Consider the following 14702-nt stretch of genomic DNA (forward strand, 5'->3'; position numbering starts at 1 on the left):
AATCCTTTATTGAGCATCTACTGTGTGCTAAGCCCTCAAAATATTGGAACAGAACAGCAAAGTTTATGTCCTGGAAGAAGACCTGAAATAAGCACATAAATAATGTGGCTAGCTATAAAGTAACACATGGCACGGAGAAAATAGAATAGAATGAAGGAAGATGAGAGGGTAAAGGGGCAGGTTGCAGCTTTTAAATAGGATTGTCAGAGTAGCCTTCATTGAAAAAGTTACATTAAGCAAAGATTTGAAAGAGGTAATGGGTAAATTACGCAGTTATTTGAGGGAAGAGCTGCTCATGTGATTAAAGTTGGTTATCTAGGAGAAAAGCTGTCCAGGCAACGGAAACATACAATTCCAAGGCTCCTAGTCCATAGCAAGCATCTTATGTTTGGGTAAAACCATGGAAGCCAGGAGTATTATGAGAAAGAAGGAGAGTAGGTGGGGAAAGGGTTTAGAAGTAGCAGATTGTGTAGGATTTTGTAAGAACTTTGGCTTTTATTTTATATGAGATGCACATCTCCTGGAAGATTTTGAGAAAAGAAACAACATGATTTGACTTACATTTTGAAAGCATCATTCAGGCTCTTCTTTGGAGAATAGACTTTATTTAGGGGAAAGAAAGTGAAAGAAGGGGAGAAATGACAGTGGCTTGAACCCGAGTGGTTCTAATGGAGGTGGTGAGAAGTTATCAGATTCTTTTGCAAGGTGGAGTTCCTGTGCATGAATGAAGTGCATGAGAGAAAGAAGTCGAGGATGACCCCAAGACTTTTGAACTAAGCCCCTGGAAGGATGGGGTTGCCAACAGTTGAGATGAGAGAGACTTCAGGTAGAGCAGATTTGAAAGGTAAGATCAAGATTTCAGTTCTGGAAATAATTGAGTTTGAAACACTTAGGAGTCAACTGATTGTTCTTTCAGTTGGAATGTATGATTTTGCAGCAGGAGAGAAAGGTATGGACTAGAGATAAAAATTTAGGAGTCATTGGCATATAGATAGTATTTCAAATCATATAGTGAGTGTGGATTAAGAACTAAAAAAGAGAAGGGGACGAAGGACTGATCACCGGAACAGTCCTACATAAAGAGCTGGAAAGAAAAGGAGGACCCAGTAAAGGAGAATAAGAAGAGAAAATGAAGAAAGTGTCATAGAAGCCAAGTAAAGAAAGTGTTTACCCAATGGTTAAATTTTTCTGTATACCTCATTTTAATTTTATGAAAATGTCATCCAGAGACAAAAGAATTCCTTTTGGTTTACTGTTAGAAACTGCCTTAATTTGAAGTAATATGTTTCAGTATTGACATTGAGTGTTTTGATAATCCAGTAGTTTGGTGTCCATGCTGCATTTTTTACCCATTTAAGTTCTTTTAAACAGGATATTGAAAACATCAAAACTGTATTTTCCGAATGCAAACTCCGTCAAAACCTGCTATGAAGTCACAAGTCCAAAATCGTGATTGGAAAACTAAAACCATCATACTTAGATACAAAACTGACTTACACAATAAAATAGAAAGGAAAAAATGTTGAGCTTTAAAATCATTGACATATGGCTCCAATAAGTCATAAAATACTATGTCGCTTATTTTAAGAGGAATAACCAGATCAAGAACGAGGAGGAGGAGGAAGGGTAAGAGGAGACAAACCAGGGAGAGTAAGAGGAGACAAACCAGATTAATCTAAAAAATATAGACTGAAAAAATATTTTGGAAGTATCTTCTAGTCTTAATATTAATATTAATCTAAAAAATATAGACTGAAAAAATATTTTGGAAGTATCTTCTAGTCTTAACATTTTATCTCCCTACATTTAATATATCCTTTCCTCATAAGAACGCAAGAAAATCCTGAAATGGATTTAGATAACTGTCTTAAATTTATTCAGAGGTACCATATGAATGAGACCATAGCTGTTTAACATAGAGACTTCCTATTTTTTCTTCATGGTTTAGTTGTAGTAACAGTTGTATGAGTTGAATGAAAGGATTTCTGTGATCAGAATAAAATCCTTATTCTGAAGAAGTCACAAAAGCATTGGTCAATTCGGCAAATATATATTTAAGCTATTCAATAAATGAACAGCGTGAATGAATATGACGGAAACAATGGGCTCTATGTTCAGGTTTGTATTGAAACCTTTACTCAGTTGCCTAGATGCTATAAAATCTCAATTAAATCACATATTCTCTGTGAGCCTCAATTTCTTGACCTACAAATGGAGCTAATTATATTGCCATATAGAAACACACCTAATAAATGCTAACTAGCTGTTTTTGTAATTCTAGATATAAGAGACTATGCCAAACATTGTGGAGAAGAAAAGACATAACTGCCCTCGAGTAGCATATAGTTTAGAAGCTGAAGCACAATTCTACTGTATGTATTTCTTTTAAAAGATTTTATTTATTTATTTGACAGAGAGAGAGACAGCAAGAGGGGGAACACAAGCAGAGGGAGTAGGAGAGGGAGAAGCAGCCTTCCTGCTGAGCAGGGAGCCCAATTCGGGGCTCGATCCCAGGACCCTGGGATGACGACCGTAGCCGAAGGCAGACACTTAACAACTGAGCCACTCAGGCACCCCTCTAGTGTATGTATTGAATAGTGGTCAGTATAGAATGCTTCTTAACTTGATATCCATTTCAGCCATTTGCTTTTTCCCACTATTGCAGCATTGTCTGCTATTTCCAGGGCACATTCCCTGTAGAGGGTATGTTATTTTAAAATGAAACACTTATTTTAAATATTTAATAAATACTTTTTGCTTATTTGTTTTAGTTCTGATACATGAGATACCCTGAAATACAACTCTCGGACACCAGATGAATTCAACGATCCAAACTAATAAATGACCAAGATTTTGTTCAGAATATTGGATCTATTATTTTATAATATGACTTAAGCTCTTTATATCACAAAAATTATTCCAAAGGCACAAAATATGAATCCATTGCATAAGAACAAGGGGCACAAGTTTTGGGGTTGGAAGATGTTTTACTTACAATGTGGTATAAACTTCTGATAAACACAAAGTAAATTAATGCTTCCTGAACTTGAATAATGCCATATAATTTGTTGGTAAGAACTGTTAAAGAAAAAGCAACATGAAAGCCACAGTTTGAAAATATGTCTAGACCAGCACTCATAGTCATGTAACCAAGACTTAAAATATCCTGATTTCCCCAAAATACTGACTGACCTAAAACAAAACTTAAGATTTTTTCAGGTCAATGCCACCTTATAGCTTCCTAGCCAGTGAGCAGCATACAAGCTTGTACAGTGCTACCACGCTAAAAAGATTAAGTTTTTAGTAACCAATCACAATTAAAAAATAACAACAACAACAGCAACGTACTCCTTCATTCATGCTTTACAAACTGAGCCGTAGCTACTAAAAGCTGAGCTCCTAACCCCTTTTAGCTTGAAGTCTCCCTGTCCGTCTGTGAACAGTTTTGTTTCTTGCTCAATAGAACGTTCCTATCAAACAAAGCTCTCGGAATTTTCTTTTGACAAGAACAATAAACCTATTACAGAACTAGCCTCTCATCTGTGGGTGTTTCATGGGTACCCAAGAGCTGTTTTGGTCACCTAAACTACTTATCTCAAGGAATTTTGAGAGTTCTCTTTTCTGTTTGCTCTATACTTTAAGTTATCTAAGTGCTTAATGAGGTTTGTTTCTCAGGCTTTACTGACCCAGGAAGTAGGGTGAAAGTTATTATGGGGATTTCATAGTGTCAACAGGACTCTCACAACAGCCACTCTCCTTTGAAAGAAGTTTAAGTCAAGAAGAATAGAATCAGTACAATTTTGGGAGGAGATGTTAGAATCACACCCCCTCCTCCCGGAAAATGAATTAGTGACTCAAACATGAAGACTTTTCCAATATTAAAAACCTGAAGAGTAATCATATGGTGAATACTGTCTTCTCTCTATACTCCACACTATGAAAGAGACATAATGCATGTGCTGGCCTTACCAGAAACCAGAAATATATTAGGAAACCAGAAGTTTTCTTCCAGAAATAAGTCTTCGGATTGTGATTTTGGAATAATTTCTCATCATTCCCTTGAGGCATTTAACTTTTTCCAGCATATTCTAAACTTGGCCATGATGCTATAGGATACAAGGGCCGTTTTTGCTATATTTTCCAAGTAGCTTGATCCTTAGCAGGAAGGTGAGCTGTTTGGATAAACAGATTTTTTTTTCTGCCTGTTATTATTTCCATAGTGTATGGAGTTCCACATGTGACTTGGCCAGTGATACTATTTTATTTTATTTTATTTTATTTTATTTTATTTTTTGAATTAAGTAGGTCCAAGCCCAATGTGGAGCTTGAACTCATGACCCTGAGATCAAGAGTTGCATGCCCTCTCAACTGAGCCAGCCCGGTACCCCTGGTGATACATATTCTTGACTCTTACCTGACCAGGGAAAGCAACACCACCATCAAATTTCAGTTTCACTAAAAGATTACCTCTGAAAATGATTTCTGATTGGTGGAGTTCATCAAAGGAGCTTTTATTTATATCGTTGGAATGTATAAGGTGCCTCTGGCTTATGTTTCTGGTAATGGAGTAACCATAAATATAACTTAAATAGCAACCTGAAAGGGCTTTTATGTGTCTAAGAATTTTTTCTGTTGATTGATTCATTCAACACATATTTATTAAGTCATACTTTGTGCCAGATCCTCTGGCTATAGCAGTCAAAAAGAAACTACTCCTTGTCATCAAAGAACTCCAGTGAGGAAAGACAAACCAGTACACAAGCAAATCCAAAAAGTGTAAAATGTTCTAGGACTGCTACCTTATTGTATAAAGAAGACCAAATTTAGAACGACACCTTCTCTTGTCTTCTAAGAGCCAGATTAGTTGTATTTGTAAGTCCCTTGTTGGTAGCTGAGGATATATTTTCCATAAAAATTAACCCATATGTAGTGATTAGATCACGCAGACTAGAGATACAAATAGTTATTTCTTTTGTTTTCAGCCAGTACTGTTTAATTTTTCTTTATATTTATGTTTTAATTTTCCATAACTTTAGAAAGAATTACTATGTGAAATAAAATATCCTCTACTATACATTTTACAAACATAAAATATAACAGACATACTGGGCAATTATCAGAGACACAATATTTAAAACGAAAGTGGGAACCTGGGTGGTGCAGTTGGCTAAGTGTCCAATTTTTGGTTTCAGCTCAGCTCATGAGATTAGGGTTGTGAGATGGAACCCCGTGTTTGGCTCTGTCAGTGCAGAGTCTGCTTAAGACTCTCTCTCTCCCCCTGTGCCTCTCCCCCTGCTCTCTCTCTCAAATGAAGAAAAGAAAATAAAAGAAAGGTACACTGTATGTTAACTAACAAGAATTTAAATAAAATTTTAAAAAATAAAATGAAAAGTAATGAAGCCTAGTCCTTAGCTTAGAGTAGCAGGTTTCAAACTTTTTGTCTCAGAATCCCTATACCCTTTTAAAAATTACTGAGAACCCCAAAGAGTTTTTGTTTATTTAGGTTATATCAATATATACCATGTAGAAATTAAAACTGAGAACAAATTAAATATGTATTTATTTATCTAAAAATAGTAACAATAAACTCATTTTATGATAATATACAAATTCTATGGAAATGACTGTATTTTCCAAAATAAAAAAAATTAGTGAGAAGAATGGCATTTGTTACATGCTTTGCAAATTTCTTTTATGTCTGGCTTAATAGGAAATAGCTGGATTTATACCTACTTCTGCATTTAACCAGTTGTGACATACTGTTTTGGTTGAGGTATATAAAGAAAATGTGGCCTCAAACATGTATGTGGTTGAAAAAGGGAGTATTTAAGAGCTTTTTCAGATGACTATGGATATTCATCTTTGATATTACACCAAAAATTGAGAAGTTTTAAGTTTCCTCAAGGTTAGTCGCCCTGTGTAATCTGAAATCATACCAGAAGGCTATATGTACTCTACCACATTAAAATCTATAGGTCTGTCTTGCATTCTGAATGGATCTTTTACCCATGCATGACTTTGTAACATCATGCCTTCATTGGTCATTTGGAAACTATTGGTTCATTGAGTTACGCGTATCTTCCAAAAGTCGACACATTTCATTATACACCATCAAAAAAATCACATTTGTTAAAATCAGTGCTAATTTCATCAGAAGTCTTCAAATACTGGAACTGGTAAGCTGTCAAGCTTACAGTGGTGGAGAAACGTTTCCCAAAATTCTGATTTTCACTGGGTGGGGACTTTCTCCCACCATCTCTACCCCCAACCCCCGTCACTGATGGCAATGCAGGGGCTGGAAGCAGGGGTTCAGGGGAGTTGTGGGTGATGAGGGCCTTTTCTTTACCTGTGGCCCCCTGAAAGCTGGCTTACTTTTCCATTGCCACCATTGGTTAGCAAGAGCGACGTTATCAGAAACCCTGAATATATTTGGAGTCTATTTACAGAGGCAGTCCAAGGACTGCTTTGTTGGAGTTTTTCCACCCTATTAATTTGTTCAGGATATAAGCTACCAACCCACCATATGATGGATCCTAAGGCAGCATCTTGAGGGATCGAAGGTTTGTTCTATTTGTTCCTTTTGACTGAAGTTTTTTTTCTTTTCTGATCCACTGTGGAAGAGAAAGTGTTCTCATAGTCTCTTCTCCTGAGACAATCAACAAACCTTTACAATTTTCCTGAAGTTTCCTTTTTTCTTTTTCTTTTTTTTCTGTAGCAACCAGATCAAATAGAAATAAAAGACACCTTGGGGTGCCTGGCTGGCTCAGTTTGTTAAGCATCTGAGTCGTGGTTTCGGCTTAGGTGATGATCTCAGGGTCACGAGATCAAGCCCCAAGTCAGGCTCTGCACTCAACAGGGAGTCTGCTTAAGACTCTCACTCTCTTTCTCCCTCTTCCTCTGCCCCTCCCCTGCTCACACGTGCACTCTCTCAAATAAATAAGCAAATCTTAAAAAAAGAAAGAAAGAAAAGACACCTTATTTATCCCTTTACACTCTAATAGGGATGATAAGATCTTACATAATGTTGGTCTTCACCTTCACAAAAGTTGAAAAATTGCTAGGCTTCATTTAGGGGAAATGACAAATGTCAGTAGCTTCCTTGAAATTTCTATCCCAAGAGCCAGGAGGACCTCTGGGATAGAGAGAGATAAGGAGATGGAAGGTCAGTCTGAGGAACTGAAGATGTGTTTATGAAATCAGCATTAACAATAGTGATATGGGCAGAAATTGCAAAACTGGGTTATACTCTTATCCTATGTATTTTTTCCCTATGTCATTCTTACTAGATTGATACTAGGGTGGAAAAGGGGAGTTTAGGAATAAAAGGCCCCTCAGTAAGTGATCAGATTCCCAAAGTTCCACCATGTTCCAGTTACACTCCAGGGAGTTATTATTAATTCAGTTTCCCTGTAATTATCCCTTCTTCATTCTAAAAGAATAAAAGAGTTCAGGATACAGATTGATATATTCCAAGATTTGCCTTAGTTAAAGGCACTCTTTCTATGACAGAGACATGCTAAGAAGTTCCAGTGTTCTCCAGGGATCACTAGATGCTAGAACACCTTGTATTTCCTAAAACTTTGCAAAAGTGGGCCAGCAGTAATGGCATCATCTAGAAGCTTGATAAAAATGCAGAATCACAGGGTCCATCCCCAGAACAACTAAAAGACCCCCTAGATGATTCATAAAGATGTTAAGGTTTAAGAAACGCTGCTGAAGAAGAGGTATGTTACATCCCTCACCCCTATTAATTTCTATTGATCAGCCAGAGGCCTTGTTTCAGGCCACAATTTTAAGGTTCATTTATAACGATATTTTACTATTGTTAAAAACAGTATTTTATTATTTTAAAAATGATTGCATTCCTTGAAAGGGAGATTTAAAATGGTGAAAACCATTATGGAAAACCAATGTATTTGTTTTATTTTCTGACTTAGTTTGGAATGAGATTTGGAATGAGATTTAACAGATTTGGAATGAGATTTAACAGATTCCCTATCCGACTGATAGCCAATATATCAATCTAGGGACCTATAATTATACCTTGTCAGTAAAAATGACTTTACTTTTCTCTCAGGCAACTATCAACAAAAGTGATTTTCGAGGTGCGGTACCAGGACCAGGAGCACCCACAGCTCCAGAAATCTTGTTAGAAATGCAGATGCCTGGGCTAGCCTAGATCCTTTGAGTCAGAGCTTCTGGGGACAGGACTCAGAAATCTCTGTTTTAATACAACCTCCAAGTGATCCTGATGCATACCCCAGTTGTAGACCCACTGGTCTTGATATGTTATTATCTTCTGATCCAAATAAGCAGACTTTTAAAGGTTTGTTTCTCTAGCGACTGTGGTAAGCTTCCCTAACTGGAAACCCAATCAGCCTCTATCTGTGTCTTCATATAGGAAAATGTAGGTGCCCTCACTGTGCGATATCAAAAGAATTATTCTCAGGTATATCAAAAAAATACCCAAGCAATGATGTAAAGCTCATATTAATGCAACCGAAGTCTTTAAGAAAGTGAAAGCGAGGTAATGACTGACTCTAAGATCAGGCTTACTTCCTGCTGAAGTTAGTTAAGAACCTGACACTGTGGTATGCCCAGGTAGCTCTTAGACTCTCAATTTATTTTTATTACTCCTCATATTGGTATTTTGACAATGATTAGCTTCATTGCCCCCAAATGGCCGATTTTTAAATTTCAGTCAAAAGATGTTAGTCTCTTTGCAATGTGGTGTATGGATCGAATCCCGGAACTGGAAAAAGACATTAGCAGTAAACTAATGAACACTGAATGAAGTCCAAAGTTTAGGAATGGTAATGTGCCACTGTTGGTTCTTGGTTTTAAGAAATGTGATATGGCAAAGTAAATGTGAAGATTAAGGAAAACTGGATGAGGGTGTATAGGAACTCTCTGTGTTATTTTTGCAATATTTTCACAAATCTAAAATTATTTCAAAATTTAAAAATTATTTAAACCCCCCCATCAACTCTGACCCTTCACTTTACAAAGCTGTTGAAGTATTACCAGATAAAAGAAATTAGAGGACTGCTCTCCACCAACCCAGGCTGCCCATTTGTCAGGTGGAGCAACATTGTTTAATTTGTTTCCTTGGGATGCTAGCAAGAGATGACTACTAACAGTCACCAAACACATTTGCTAAATATATAGGACAGGCGATGAAAGCAGGAAAGGTGCTTCCTTTACTCTTCCTTCCTTGAACTTTTATGTATATTCCTACTTGAGTACTTTGTACTCGGTGATATGTTGTTTTAATAATAATCCTCAAATCATTTCATGGATGACTGTTCCCATCCACCCCCGCCCTCCTCCAGAGCACTTAATGCAGTGCGCTGCAGGAAGTAGGCATTCAGAGCTCAGATTTCTCTGACTAACTGACTGACTCAATGTGCTACCTGTAATTATATTTTAAAATTTAATCAGGGCAGTTCTAGGAACTCAAGGGGATAAAGTCAAAATCAACTATTCAAGTTAGGTTTGCATAAATTGTCTAGAATGAATAGACTTCATCAAAACTTGTCAAAATGCAGAATTTGTCAGTGGAAACCAGAATATCAAAATTTTAAATCATCCATACGAAATACACTCAAGACTGAAGGTGAATAGTTCGTGGTGAAGTTAACATTTCTAAAATAAATTTTGGGCTGAACAAAAAGTTACCAGTCTTATTTCTCCAATGCTTTTTGTTTTATTATATTTTGCTTTTTAAGGTAATCAAGGATCACAAATATTATCTTGCTGTGGCTGTTGATATGTGTTGAGAAATTCTGAAAAATTAGGAAGGAACCATTTCTCTCTCTTATATCCCTTGGTAGTGTTTCTGTAAACGAAAACCAAAGCTACTTGAAAATAACAAGAATTATGATACATCTAACATTAGGGATTCTCAAAATGTTTCCAATATATCATCTCAGATCTTCTAAAATTCTTTTTTTTTTAAAGATTTTATTTATTTATTTGACAGAGAGACAGCCAGCGAGAGAGGGAACACAAGCAGGGGGAGTGGGAGAGGAAGAAGCTGGCTCCCAGCGGGGGAGCCTGATGTGGGGCTCAATCCCAGAACGCCGGGATCACACCCTGAGCGGAAGGCAGACGCTTAATGACTGCGCTACCCAGGCACCCCAGATCTTCTAAAATTCTTATAAATAGCTGCAAGATAGGAATTATCACTGTTTTTCCAGTGGGAAAATGGAAATTCAAAGAGATAAAAAAACAGCACCCAGATTAAACCACAAATTATTAATTCTTAGGCCATTGCTCTTTCAACTAATTATGAGTCATGTCTTTAGATCCATATTACTTACAGTAAATTTTTAAATGAACAACCCCATACATCTGCGTATAACTCATTTTCTTTTCTCGACTCTGCAGTGAATGATCAGGAACAAAGCACTTGATGAAGTGCAGTGTGGATCTTTTAAGAGTCAGATGCATGAAGTTTGAAGTAGTGAAAGGAAGATCAATATTTGTTTTATTTTACATTGAAGTATTTCAACCTGTTTTCTCTTGCCCATATGGTAGAGCTTGATACAATATCAGCAAAATGAATTCTTTTTTAAAGATTTTATTATTTATTTGAGAGAAAGAAAGAGAAAGCACAAGCATGCTGAGCAGGGAGACTAACCTGGGGCTCAATCCCAGGACCCTGAACCAAAGGCAGACTGAGCCATTCAGGGGCCCTGGCAAAATGAATTCAAGCTAAAAAAAAAAAAAAATATATATATATATATATATATATACATACATACACACACACACACATTTGATGTATTGCTTCCCATATATACATAACTAAACTAGGGAGACTTACCCCAGGGGTTCCCAATTATAGAAAGTGGGAAAGAATTATCTTTATGATTCCCTGAGGTGAGGTAATAAATTGAAAATTATTTGGTTGACACAATTACAAAATTGTTGGTCGAGAGACCGGGAGAATGATTGATTTGTCTTCTGGATTTCTTTCTCAGGAATAAAAAATTTTTCTCAGGAATAAGATTTTACATTCAAATCATTCATGGGGAGGTTTAAAATTTGAGCTGCTAGAAGTAGGTTTACCATTTGAACTGCAGAAGACTGTGCCTTCTAGCCTCGTACAAAATGAGGACGTGCCTAATGTACTTGACACAGCTGATTAAGACACACCCTGCAAAGGCCTCTGTATAGTTCTCTGATGCGGGAGGAGTCACCTCTTTTGACATCTTACCTTAACAATGTACCCCACAGCCTCTTGGTGTTGGGGTTCCCTCACTTGGGTGTGGCTCTCTTGGGAAGCTACCAGCGATTTCTTCAAGTTTGGCTTTCTTCTCTGGTGTCTTCTGGGAAATCTGAACATCTTGCCACCCCAGCCGATGCTACTTCTCTATGTTCTCCAATTCTTCTTTTTCTGCCTAGAGCAGAAAATTAACAAGTCTATTCCTTAGTCGATGTCCAATCAGGAATGAGATGGTTGTATCTTTTTCTTGAAGACTTTTCTTGTCTTTACAACTAATTTGGATTTTCTAACTTGGCTTGTGGGAGGGGAAGAGGCACATCATTTGCCCCCAGGGACTCCCTTCTTGTTCCTCTAGTATATGTGTGTGTGTGTACACATGGGCACGTGCACACACACACACACACACACACACACACATAATGCAGGGGAGAAGAGCAAAGGAAGGGAGACTGATGCTTGGAAGAGCAAAACCAGTTCTGGTGCATCTCATTAACCCACTGGTTATCTTTCGATGATGGAGGTTCCTTGATGCCTGTTGTCTTCAGCTTTGGAGCTTTGGTAGCAATTCTGAGAACACAGAGAGAGAACAGTTTACCATCCTGAAACACTGAATATGGGAGATGAGGGAGAAGAAAGTCAAGGGTGATTCCCCATTTTGACCTAGAAAATGAAGGGATGGTGAGACAGGGAAAAGTCAAGAAAGGACCAGGTAGTCAGAGCAGAGGAGAGGCCCTGACTTTGATTTTGCATATTTCAAACGTGACGTACTTTATAGCATCTAGCTAGAATTCTCAACTAGGTAGATCAACAAATGGTCTGGTGCTCCAAGAAGTCTGAGCTACGAGTAGAAATTTGGGAGACGTTGGTATATAGATAATAACTGAAAGCATCAATATGCATGTAACTAACTGGAGAGGATATAGCATGAGAAGAACAGTAGGTCTAGGACTGATCTTTGAGGAACTCCAACAGTTAAATGTTGAATAGAGGTGGATAACTTGGCAAAACAGATTGGGGAAGAATAGTAGAAGAAAAACAAGGAGCGTGTGACAGACTAGAACCCAAGAGATGAGAAGAACCATCAACATGTTGAATGCTGTTGAGAGCTGAAGTAAGGTGAAGATTAAAATGTCCATTGGGTTTAAAAACCTAGAGACCATTTGAGACTTAGTGACAGTCATTTCAAGGGAGTGGAAATGGAAGTTAGATTGAAGTGGGTCTAAAAAGCAGTGTGTAGTGAGAAAAGGAAGACAGAGTAGACAAATCCTTTCTCAGTTTGTTTGTGGAGGGAAGGACACTGACAGGGTGGTAGTTGGGGGGGGGAGGTAAGGTTAAAGGAGAATGTTTCATAGGTGAAGATACTGGGTATGTTTAAAAGCTGATGCAAAGGATTCAGCACAGAGGGTATTAGGAATTGAACACATGGGAAAAGGCACTTGGGGTGGGATTCAGAGCACAGGAAGAGGATCAACCTTAGGTAGGAAAAAGGAAACTGAGAGAGGGTTGGTGCAATTTTACATAGATGTGTAAGTTTCAGTTTGGGAAACTGAGAGAGTTTGTGAATTGTTGAGGTGGTAGAAGTGAGGTCATAGGGTGAGATTTTAGCTAACTAAAAACAAAGGCTATTCATTATTATGGCTTTACCATCATGGGTGGAGGCCGTTAGATTCCAAATTCCATTTGACTTACGGCATTTTCCAATGTAACATGTCTCTCACCCTCCAAGACATCCTCACATATTGTTCCAAACATACTGAAATAGCACACTTTTCCATAGCCAGTAATCTCATTTCATTCATTAATATACACCCCAAAGAAACTAAACCCTAAATGACTGGGGACGAAGAAAATATATTTCAGTGATTTCAGAAGTCTTAAGGCTTACTTATCATAAGATCGCTCAGCTTTGACCCTGGACCTTAAAACCAGTGCTTATTTTCATGACCACAGAAAAGTCAATTTGCAATAAAAATTACAGAAATAAGTTTGGACTTTTAGGCATCTTCCCACATAAACAAAGTTACCATTTGAAAACTTCCAAACAAAACTATAACATACCTCGTTATATCATTTTTACTGAGTGACCAGCATGCTTAGAAACCCAGGAAAACCAGTTTCATCTAGCATCAGCTTCAACTGGACTTATAGACTTAGGTGAGTAGGCAAATTACTTAAATTCCCTTCAACGCAAGACAGTTTTGGAGTAAATGAGTAGAAACTCTGATACATGACTGATTAGTAAACCTTGCAGCTCTGATTCTAGGAAATGAGACTGACTGAAAATGTAAATACTGACTCATGAACCAACCGGATTCATTAGTTAGTTCCAGTTCCCCATGTTAAGTGGGGCAAAAAAATTGTTTTTCAGAAAGGTTGAGACTTTTTCCTGCCTTCCTTCCAAACTAAAAGGCAGGCCCCTTCTTTTTTTGGCCACTCAAATTAAGTAACTCCTTTGGACTCATATTTGATTATTTTCCAATTCCTAAGCTTTTATGCGAGAAAGCATTTTCAACTATCCCTTAGTGGATTTGGATTTGTGCTTATTCTCTTTGCCCCCACTTATTTATCAGTTCCTTAAGGGTCATTCTCAGTTACAGTGGGTTTGAATTGTTTCTTATGTCCTGATAATTACTTCACCGAGAACCTGAATCCTACCATGATGAAGACAAACTCATATATTTTTCTGTTATTATACTTCTCATTTACTATATTATTTTACTGACCAAAAAAACTGTGGTGATATGGTAGGAAGTACATTTTATTGCAATAATAATGGCAGTTAACGTTTATTTAGCCCTGTTCACATGCCCAGCAATGTTCTGAGTGCTTTGCATCTATGACTCATTTAATTCTCTCAACAGCTCCATGCGTTGGGTACTCTTGTGAGCCTCATTTTTATAGATTAGGTATTTGAGGCACAGAGAAATTAAATATCTTGCCCAGAGTCATTGGACCAGAACCAGGATCCCACACACAGGCAATCTGGCTTCTGTACCGTATTCTTAGGGGCTACACCATAAAATGATCCACCATATGAAACCAAGTGTTCTACTAATAATTGAAAAGATGATAATATTTTGGAGTATACACTTTACCACTACAGATCTGAAATGAAGATAAAAATTTGCAAAAATAAATAAAGCAAATAAAGCAGACAGAAAGTGGTGCACTATGCTTGCAGGTAGACATGGGGATTAAGGAAGAACGAATATTTGGAGATTCTAATGAAAACCTTTTGTCCTACCTAGACCACTTTTGTCTCCCTACTGATGGTCTGCATACCCCTAGTAGAGACTTCCTCCTCTAATTGATATGCTGCATGACTCTCTACTATTGTCTTCTGTAGCAGAGTGGGCCCTAGGTGAATATTGGTGTCTGATTGGAAAGTTCATTAGTTCACTCAACGACCATCTATTCAGAACCTACCCCTCCCAAAAGTTCATGGATCTGCAGGGGAGATAAACACATACAC

This window comes from Ursus arctos, unplaced genomic scaffold (assembly GCF_023065955.2).
Source record: "Ursus arctos isolate Adak ecotype North America unplaced genomic scaffold, UrsArc2.0 scaffold_12, whole genome shotgun sequence".
NCBI classification, from domain to species: Eukaryota; Metazoa; Chordata; class Mammalia; order Carnivora; family Ursidae; genus Ursus; species Ursus arctos.